A 10,587-nucleotide genomic window follows, 5' to 3' on the forward strand; every position below is an offset into this window, starting at 1 on the left:
CGCAGCAAGGAGACCTGTTCACGCAGCCATAGAAGCACAGAACTCGCGCATGGAAATATTCAGATGGTTCTAAGATTTCACACGGAAAAGGAGTCGTTGTCATGAGGCCGCAGTCTAGACATGGAACCGCAGTCAAAGCTTGAAGTTGCAGTGAAGATATGAGGGTATCCGAAATGAAAGAGCAAGTCCAAACCTTGTGCTTGACTGCACCTCGATTGGGTATTAGGTGCAATCACAGTCAAGACCTCGGATAACTGGAGCAGTATAGACACAACAGTGACATGAGGTTTGGACAATCTCGGCATTCCAGTGTTGGGCTAATTTCGCATGAATAAGAGCAGTCTTGACATCATACTCCTGTAGCTACAGAACTTTAGATGGAGATGGAACAGTAAGACAGTCATGCCATAAAGATGATCTCAGTATTACAACGAAGGATATTCGGATCTGTTATCTAATAGTCTCAGCATATGTTTATGTGTCTCGATGTTATACCACATCAGCTCTCAGTGTAATAATAAACTCGGTTACTATCTCAATGAAAGCAGAGATATGGTCCTAATCTCATGTTAGATAATCTCAGTATAATGGGCAGCATGATGATGGAAGATGCAGCATAATGGGCAGCATGATGATGAGAGCAGCTCAATCATCAAGGTCCAGCACTGTGATGGTACAGCTTGGTGCTACACGGTAAAGTGCCATAAATGGATAAAATGCAACACTACGATAGGTGAAGCAGTCACCTTGGAGAATCAATTGAAGCAATATGTCTTCAACTGATCTGATGCTGATATCAAAAGTCTTAAATGTACTATCTCTCTCTCTATCTCTGTTGAACTTTGAAGAACATAAAAGAAGAATTGATCAAGGGTTTCCCCACATTGGGGTTTGTCCCTGGCTGGCACCACATCTTGTGTCTTCTTGTCTTGGCTTGTCTTCTGCAATTTATATTTATGTTCTATCTGCAGTTTACTTTAATGTTGATGTGATTGCTAATCTGGAAAAGATATTGAGCTAACTATGAAAATTGAAATAAATTGCTACACGCATAGAACAAACCTAAAATTAACACTTTGCTATTCTAGTCTATTTCAAATGTTGTATTAGTTAAAGAATTTGAATAGTTTGTTTTATTTCTGTTAAATCACTAGAAATATATAAAAAACAAATTGTGTAATCAAGCATAAGCTACTATAATTGCTTTGAGCTTAGATATGTTTTGGTGAGCCAACCAATGGAATAGCCAAAGTGGTTTACAGATCAATACAAGCCCTAGGTGTCTGTGGGGAAATAGATACCCCCTGCCCAAGGACAATTTTTTATGGAATGCTGCAAATCAACTAGGCTTCCTTCTAGTACTCCCAAATTGGGGAAGGGAACACTCGCCTCAACATGATAAGAAAAAGTTATTCCCAAAAAACGATAGGAAGCTAGAAGAAAGAGGGCAAGTGTTCAGGAACTGCTACGAAGAATGCAGGCATATAAATGGATTAGCAGAACCATATTAATATAGGGGCCATGGAAAGCAATTGGAAAGGTAAATACACCTGTTGAGGTTAGAGACATGGCTTGTAGCCGAGCAAATCCTTCTGAGGTCCTGAAGGTTATTTAAATCACATAACTAGAGGTCACCAAAGTTTTCAGTTTCTGTTCAAATGATAATTAAGATGGCATGGTTAATAATGGTATAGTCATTGCCAAGAAATTGATTACATGCTTCAGAGGCCTTTGGTGTGGAGAGTTAATTAACATGTACTTAACAACCTGTACATAAGACTAAGCCTTGAAGCCAACAATATTTTTTCAAATATTAGATTATTCAAGAACTAAAACACATCTTACCCAGTCATGCTGGAAAAATCACAAGGAAAGACCAGTCAGCATCATAGAAACACGACAAAAGTTTTGCAGGTTACTATTGCTTAATGCTAGGTTGACAGGAAATAGATTCAAAGTGGAGAATAAGTTCATGAAACTGAATGGAAGAAGAGTTTCACTTGTATTCAGGGTTTAAGCTTTTCTTGGCTACTTTCATTTTGTTATATGTCATACACCAAAGCCTAGCTGTTAAAAAATAACTTACATGACAGAGGGCACTGTACAATATACATTTACTACTAAAAAGTATGACAGTCAAGCATGTTCTTAGTTGTACTTGCAAAAAGATCTGTAGAAAGCAATTTGTAACAATCTGATGGAAAAAATGTATGGGTTTCCTAGAAAAGGCTGCAGCACTTGTGGGTAACAATAAGCCCCTGTATGACTAACTGTACAAACTTGTGTACTTAATGAAAAATAGGTGGAGAGCTAAATACTAGGGGAATTTAATGGTTTCCCATTGAAGTCTTTCTCACTAGTATATTACTAGTTGCATTAATTATTCTCTATGCTGCCATGAAACATGGGTTCAGGTACAGGGGATATATATATATATATATATATATATATATATATATATATATATTTTATTTTATAAATTATAATATATATGAATTTGTATATTTTCCAACTTTAAACAAGAAAAATAAAATATTTATGATTTAAACATTAAAGATTTAAGCATACACGTCATTGAACATTCAACATTCACATTGAAATTTCAAAACTTCTAGTTTGATATCGAGTGCAAATTGGAGTTTACATATTAATAAGTATCATGATATATGTCCATTGTCATACTACATTCAAAATTTTCCTTAAGGCATCTCCAAACATGAACTAGGAAATTTCAAAATAGTGAACAATGGCTTCCTCAAGCCATGTCATCAGCATCACTTAGATCTTCAGTCAGCATGCTCTCTAGCTACATAGCTACAATAGTAATGACCTTAACATAGCTACAATAGTAATGACATTCGGCCTACACAATGAATCTACAGTGGCCATCTCTAGGTCAAAACTGCAGAAAGAGAAGTAAAAAGGCCGAGCTTGAAAAGAATTACAACAAAATCAGTAAAAAAAATTGACCCTAACGTTCCCGATTTTGGGGTTCCACGCACCCGTTGTTGGGGTTCGGCGCACCCAATTAGACAAAAGAACCCAAATTTTGGTTGCAAAGAACCCGGTTCTTTTGGGTGCGTTTTAGAAGAACCCATACCCGAACCTGGTACTTGGGGATGAGAACCCGGGACAGGTTCGAGAACCCCACCTCCAGGTTCACGAACCCGTGCAACATAGATTATTCTATAAACATAATGACCACCAAGTATAAAAATTTGTAGTGTTTCTCAAGTTTCATGTATAGCAGGTATACAGGGTTAACTCATGTGGTATTCGCAGAAAGAGTATTGCCCAAAATAATCAGAAAAGAAAGCCATCATTGCCATAACAATTAATTCACAAATTTCCAATTTTGAAGCAGAAAATGTATTTTCCAAAATGTACCAAAAAGGGGAAAATCCAATATGAAGTACGAGAGAAACAATTTTTCTAATTATAGACCTAATAATTGATTTCTAGTTCTCCATCAAGCTGTAGTCTAATAAAAAGAGTTCTTGCAACAATGATGGTATAGGTTTAAAACACAGTTGGCTAACTCCTAGCTTGCATGCGAATGAGGCCGGGGTAATTTGACAGAATTAATACTCCTCAGTCATGGCTCTTAGCAAAAGGTAACCTGCTTATAAAGAAAAGATCATGCATCAAATTTGATCTCTTCTCCAACCAATAAAAATTGGCTTAACAACCCAAAAAAAACGATTATGCATTATTGAGTTGATGACTCTTTAGGTATCAACCTTACTATACAATCACCACAAAGATACGATCAACTAACCTAAATTATAAATTGCAAGGTTTAAAATACCTCATGTGGGTGTGGATGAACCCAGGTTCTAAATCTTGGGTAATATTGATGGCATGGAAACACCGCTCATAGCACATCAACTTAGTGGAAGGATAGCTGTCAGTTACTACAATCAGCATACCAAAAAAAAATCAGCATGTCTGTTCTGACTCTAGTTGAGCACATTTGAGAAAAAAAGGTTGTTCATAACGTAATTTCCAAAACTTTTCAGACGGGTATTTAAACTTTAAAGTGTGCTGGAAACAAAGCATATTTTCAAACCATTGTCAGCACATCATAGAAAAAGAATAGCTTCAAACATTGACAGGAAAGTAAATTGCAATATGATCATCATCAGTTTAAGTTGACAAATTTTATACCCAAAATTGTGTGTTGTTAATATATTGGCAGCGACAATTATTTAGAAATACTTGGTGGTTTCTTAGCTCTGAATTTGTCAAATTGCTGTATATTTAAGGATTATTTCATACCACCCCTGGGGTGTATATTACTTTGGCGACAGGGTGTGCTACTAAGGTACTCCTTGTAATGTTGTTGGCTCAAACCCTCAGCTAGCCCTATGTGCTATGTGAGGGACCACATTGGTACACCTGGAGGTTATAGCAGTAGCGGTCAGACTCGAACCGTATCATGCAAGTACGAGCCCAACCTAAAAGAAATATTTGGTACCACTTAATTATATTTCATAATATATATAGTTGTGTTTCTTCTAGCACTTGCTATCTTTATAATTTCTAGGAGCTTCACCCAACAAAGGCCTGTTTTTCTTTGAAGAGCGCAAACATTGATTTACATTGCTTCCACTCGATGAATAAGAATGAATATAGCCCATAAAACAAGCCACTCAAATCTGCGGTGTCCCCCAAGGAATCAGATAAGATAAAATAAGAACCTCAACACCCACCCAGTAATGATAACATTTTGTATATTCATTTGGCCAGATTGGATGGCAGCTGATCTCAACAGGATGTAGATGTGGGATGGGACCCTGCATTCCAGAAAAAAACTTCTAAAGATTGTGGATACGGCCCCTGAAACATAGTGATGATGAAATTCACTACCTTCCACTGCCATGGTGGTGCTGTGTGCTTGAGCTGACGGGACATTAGCCATTATTGTTTTGGTTATTGCATTGTAAAGGATATTTATCGCTAGTTCACCTGGGCGTTGATTTTTGGAAATTATGAGATAATAACTGTTTAATGACTTAAGGCAGAAGATTCTAGGCTATTGGGAAGTCGATAAAATATTCTGATTGATAGAATCAGCATCGATCAACAATCCAACAAAATACCAAACCAAACTGCAAGAAATTGAGAGAAAAAGGTCCCAGGACCAAAACCACAACAGCTAATAAATCACTCCTCTGTAAGAGTCTGTGTGCTGGTTGGAGACTCTTTAAGTTATTGAGCCTCAGTAAAATATTGAGGTTCCAGATTATTGGGGAGTCAATAAAAAATTCTGATTGATACAATCAGTATCAATCCAACAAAATACCATGCCAAACTGCAAGAAACCAAGAGCCTAAAAGACCCGGGACCAAAACCACAACACGTAATAAATCACTTCTCTGTAAGAGTCTGTGAGCCGGTTGGGGACTCTGCACCAGTAAGATTTTTCCATTCATTTTCCAACGATTGCATGACAATCTCTCTGGTCAGATTGACTGAACTTTGTCATGGACTATATTTTTTGGATAAATAATGAAATACATTAAAACTCTGTTAAATAATCTTTGGTTTTTCTTTCATTCTTAACATTCTACTCTCAGTTATATATGTGTAAAATGGTTTGCACCTGAACAAATAACATATTTGGCAAGTATCGAATCTTTTAGGTATAGCGTACCGGGTTAATTTTGTCTTCTTAGGTGTTTGACCTTAGGCATTTCCATAATGTTTTATGCTTTTAGTTAATGTTGAAGATTTAAAGCAAAATACTGTTAAATTCATTTATAAAGGCATTTATTTTCACAGATATTTGAAGTTTTTCCTTGGCTCCAGGGAATATGTTCTGAGAATTTCCCTTTGAAGTTAGAACACTTAGAAATAAATCATTTAAAAGATAAGAGTTAAATACAAATCAGTAGGAAGCCATCATTAAGTTAATTGGGATTCATAACTCATTTAGATAATACTGTATCTGGTTTTGGTTCTGTCCAAGAATATACGACAATAACAATTTTTTTGTTGGTGCCTTAGTTTGCAGGATTTTGGGTATGCATGCAGTCCATGTCAGTCCGCCAACTAGACCAGCACACTCTCAGATCAGTGTGCTGGGATGAGCCACAATGTAGATAGTTGTAACAAATTGGAACCATAATCTAACAACTTCATGTTATCATATGTATGAATGAGATCATGAGTGCTGGGGTTGGTTTATGTAAGGAGGAAGTGGAAATCTGAGCTTGAAGCCCTTTATGGGCATTTTAGGATTTATCATATGGACTAAACTCTGCCTCATAGAGGCAATTATTAGACCCAAAGTTTTTTATGGCTCCAAGATCTGGGGACCGAGCTTATTGCAGACAAACTGGACTAGGCTGGAGAGCATACAGACCTTGCTTCTCAGGCACATCATCAGATGTAAGTGGACAGTTCTGCAGCCCATCATCCAAGCAGAGTTTTGTATCCACCCTTTCCACCTCAAGATCATTTTCTGTCTGGTTCCTTTCCTTCACACATTCCAATCTCTTAGAGAATCTGCCATTGGGAGAGAGAGATAGCGTCACCTTGCACTTTGATCCTCAGAGGCTCTCGCTTCGGATCCTCCCTCAGGCCAGGCACGAAGTTGGTTCTCAGAAGCGTCTTGGCTTCTCCAATTGATTACTCTTTCCCTGGAGTGCCTTCCCCTGTTCAGATTCTTTCTATGAGGGGCTAGGGGAAAAAGAAAGTAGGATGAACTAGAGAAAATAGACAAAGATGCCCGAGAAGCAAAGAAGAGCCAGCATAGAAAGATACAAGAGAAGAAATGTATTATGAGAAGCAATTTGGAAAGTTCAATCAAATGGTCAAAGGAAGAGGGCAGAAGAGATACTAGCAAGAATTAGTGGAGTATGAGATAAAAGAAGAAAGGGTGTGTGTGTAGAAGGAGAGGTACTAAAGGAATCCATCAAGCGAGGAGAGGCACCAAAAGGATGTCGTTGATATCAGTGTTTTTAAAACCGTTTTTAAAAACCGGTTACCGGTCAAACCGGCCGATTAGCAAGGCTGCCGGTCCGAACCGGCCAAAAAACCCAGTTTGATGGGGCATTTCGCCATTTTTTAGCCCTAACCGGTGAAAACCGGCCGGTTTTAGGCACGCCTTTGAACAGCCCTAGTTCTCCATTCTTTCTTACATTTCTCTATGCTTGTAGGACTGCCATATTGTTTTCTAAATTTCTTGAGCATACTTATGTCAATAAAGATGCGTCATAAAATTTTTGAAGCATTCTTCTCTGTAGATCAGACCTATGAATCAGGACCATAGTCAATACAGGATTGTCTGCATGATCATTACTGGACATCAAGCGGATTTGTTGTTTCAAGTGTAGTTGTAATGCCCTCATCCTACTAATAATATCCTCTTGAAGGCTCTAAATTTCTCCAAGAAAGAGGTTGTTTAGTTATGCACTCAAATGTAAACTCAACAAAGTTACAAACCATACATCTCTAAGCATTCTACCAACCAAGTGATCTTCATAAGGCTGTCTTTGGGTGACATTTCAAGAATTATCCTCTTGAAGGATCTAAATTTCTCCAATAAAGAAGTTGTTCTGTTATGCACTCAAATGTAAACTCAACAAATCATACATCTCTAAGCATTTGACCAACCAAGTGATCTTCATAAGGCTGTCTTTCGGCGAAATTTCAAGAATGGCTAGGCTCCAAACACGTATCCTCAAGCTACAGGTTGCAATCTGCTGAAGATCATTATGACAATGTTTTAAAACTTGGTGCGAGTTGACTTAGACTTGGTCAACTATACCAAGTTGATATGTGGCTGGGTTGACTAATCTATTGACTTGGCTCTGTGGGCTGGTTTGGTACCAAACATGACTCAGCCGGTTCTATATCGAATCGGCCCTACTCAGCCGAGTAGATGCTGGACTCCACTGTGGTTGATTGAGCAAGAAAAATTCAATCTTTTTAATATGAAAAACAAAAAACCCAACTCTGAACCAGATGATGTCTATGTAGCTCCTGATGATGATCCTGTGTCTAGTAGTGGTGATGAACTTGATGATTGATCATGTGTACACTGTAGACTTGTAGTAGGCCAATGGCCTCATAGCTTGCAGCATTGTTTTTGGACTTTATAGGCCATTTAGAGCCTCATTTCTTATGTATTTTGCTATTTTGTCGATGATATGTATTGTATTCGGTGCCATTTTGATATATTCACCTTTACATGGTATATAAATGAGCAAACTTTGCATATTGTCTTTATTGGCTTGGAATCATAGTTTTACATCTTAAAAATAGTTTTGTTTCATTAAAAATTAATTATTTAATGTATTTTTTTAAAACCGGTTCGTTTTGACCAAACCAGTCCCAGTTAGACCGGTTCCGGTCAGTAAACCGGTTCATTAGGTGGACCGGTCCGGTCACCAGTTCCGGTTTTAAAAACATTGGTTGATATAGAGGATGATAGAGTATGAGATAAGCAAGTTGACTCCCAATAGAAATTCTGAAGAGAAGATAATGATTTAGATAGAGATGGAAGTAGTACTTCAGATCCGGATTGTGCCCTGAGTCAAACTGAGGATGTTTCTGTAGAAAATGAGGATACCACGACAGTAGCAACAAAATTATCAGTGCAGATGAGATTAAAGTAATTCTCTGGATTCTATGATCCCTCGTGTTGACATGAGTGGGAAAGGCATATTTGCAAGGGCTAACATGACTTCTTTTCTTCGCTTAAGGATGGTTGAGAATAGTTGTCCTCTTTCATGGATCATGTGGTTGATGCTCTTGGTTATTTTCTTTTGCTTGAGATGGCGGATGCTTTACTTAGGTGAATATGATGGCATGCTCTTACATGCTATGTTGGTGATATGGATTAGCTTGCTAGCTCCTTGTTAGTTCTCTTTCATTATGGAGACTGGATTGTGGCATTATTTGATATTTTTGGTGGTGATGGTACCTAAGAAGATAGAGAACTGTAAAAAACAGTAATCCATTTTTTAAAGAATTTTAATATTGGGTTTGAGGATGGCACTTTAACATCTATCCTTCATATTGATGACATTGACATTAATGATAAAATGGTTGCTGTGATACATCTTTGAAAGAAAATACTGCTGTTTTCAAGTGTGACAAGACTCCTACAGCAGTAAAGACATTTATACCAGCAAGGGGTACTTTGATGTGAATCAGGGAATAGACAAAACTACTTGTTTATCAACAAAGGGACCATCCTCTACAGCACCTTTTCAGACCTCTTATAAGTTCAGATTCTGCATATCTTTGACTGTTATAAACAGCAGAAAAAGTGTTACGAATATAAATTATATAAAATAAAATAAATGTAAATAATAATGATTATCTGAAATAGTCATTAGTTAAGTAAAAAGGCATGTCTTCTAATCATGAAAGAACACCTGCCTAGTTATAAAAGCAGGGCCTCATTGTAACATTCAACATCTTGTACATTTTATATATATATATATATATATATTACAAATACCTCGTGTATTTTTACATTGAAAGTCGTCAAGCTACAAGTCTTGTTGCTTCAGTGGTATCAGAGGCATGCAAGCATTTGGACATTATCCGCTACACAATATGCCATTATGTTTACGTCCTGAAGTTATTGAGAAGTTAAGTAAAATTCAAGAAAAGCTTCAGCAATGGGAAAAATCATATGCAGAGGTTACAGCACGTCTAAAGGAAATCGATAATAAGGAAGATGATAGCGATGGTGAAACGAAACAAGATGAAGCAGTAGATGATTATAATGTTGAAAATTCCGATGAAGTTGATATAGATCAAGATGATAATCCAAATGAAGATGATGTAGATGAGGATTATGTAGGTCAAGATGATGATCCAAATGAAAATGTTGTGGATAAAGACTATCTTAAAAAATAAGAAGATGAACAATATCATAACAATGAGGAAAATGCTAAAGAAGACATTGATAATTCTGAAGATGGCAAACCTTTAAGTCATGAGGTATCTATATTGCCAAAAGGAGCTACAGAAAACACATTGGCGAGAGATTCAAAAAAAAAGTTGCAATTTGCTGCCTACTAGCAAATTTATTCAGCCTAAAGAATCTATGCAAACAGAATCTGCGAAGTCTGAGAATGATTCAAATGATGATGTTCCCTTGCGTATGAGGTTTCAAGTAAAACAGTTGACAAATCCACCCAATGAAGGTTCCCCTATGCGTGGTGACGATTCTGAATATAAGAAACCTTTATCAACATCAACAAAGAAAGCGGCAAGAAGCATGCCCGGATCAAATTCTGCGAATGTGAAATTGCATCGCCTATTGATACTTTGTAATCATCAGCGAAGGCATCCTTGGATTCATCACGCAAGGCGATCATCGTTCAATCCATGGCACATAACCTGGTGGACGAAGAATCACAAGACATTGAGGAATTCATGATGAGGATGAAACAATTCATGGAGCAAGAAGATGAAGCCGCGGGACAGGATGTTAGACCTATCATTATCCAGTACGGAGGAGTGGCTTCTTATCATCCAGTCTACTCCCCATTTTCTCCTAGGCCAAGGTTTCAAAGGTTCTGAGGTGAAGCACTAGCCACTGCTATGAACAAAGCTAGACCG

At 37.4% G+C, this 10,587-nt stretch overlaps 1 long non-coding RNA gene across 1 annotated transcript; it reads right to left on the minus strand.

Moving 5' to 3' along the window:
• Positions 1-3,530: 3,530 nt before the first annotated feature.
• Positions 3,531-3,925, minus strand: LOC149234022 (uncharacterized). The gene is made up of 2 exons (XR_016268203.1): positions 3,809-3,925; positions 3,531-3,619 (listed from the first exon to the last, which is right to left on the minus strand). It is a non-coding gene; the product is annotated as an uncharacterized LOC149234022 (long non-coding RNA).
• Between the last annotated feature and the right edge of the window lie 6,662 nt (positions 3,926-10,587).

Source organism: Pinus tabuliformis, chromosome 8 (genome assembly GCF_031772625.1).
Source record: "Pinus tabuliformis cultivar Carrire ecotype Pingquan chromosome 8, CPIR1, whole genome shotgun sequence".
Classification (NCBI taxonomy): Eukaryota; Viridiplantae; Streptophyta; class Pinopsida; order Pinales; family Pinaceae; genus Pinus; species Pinus tabuliformis.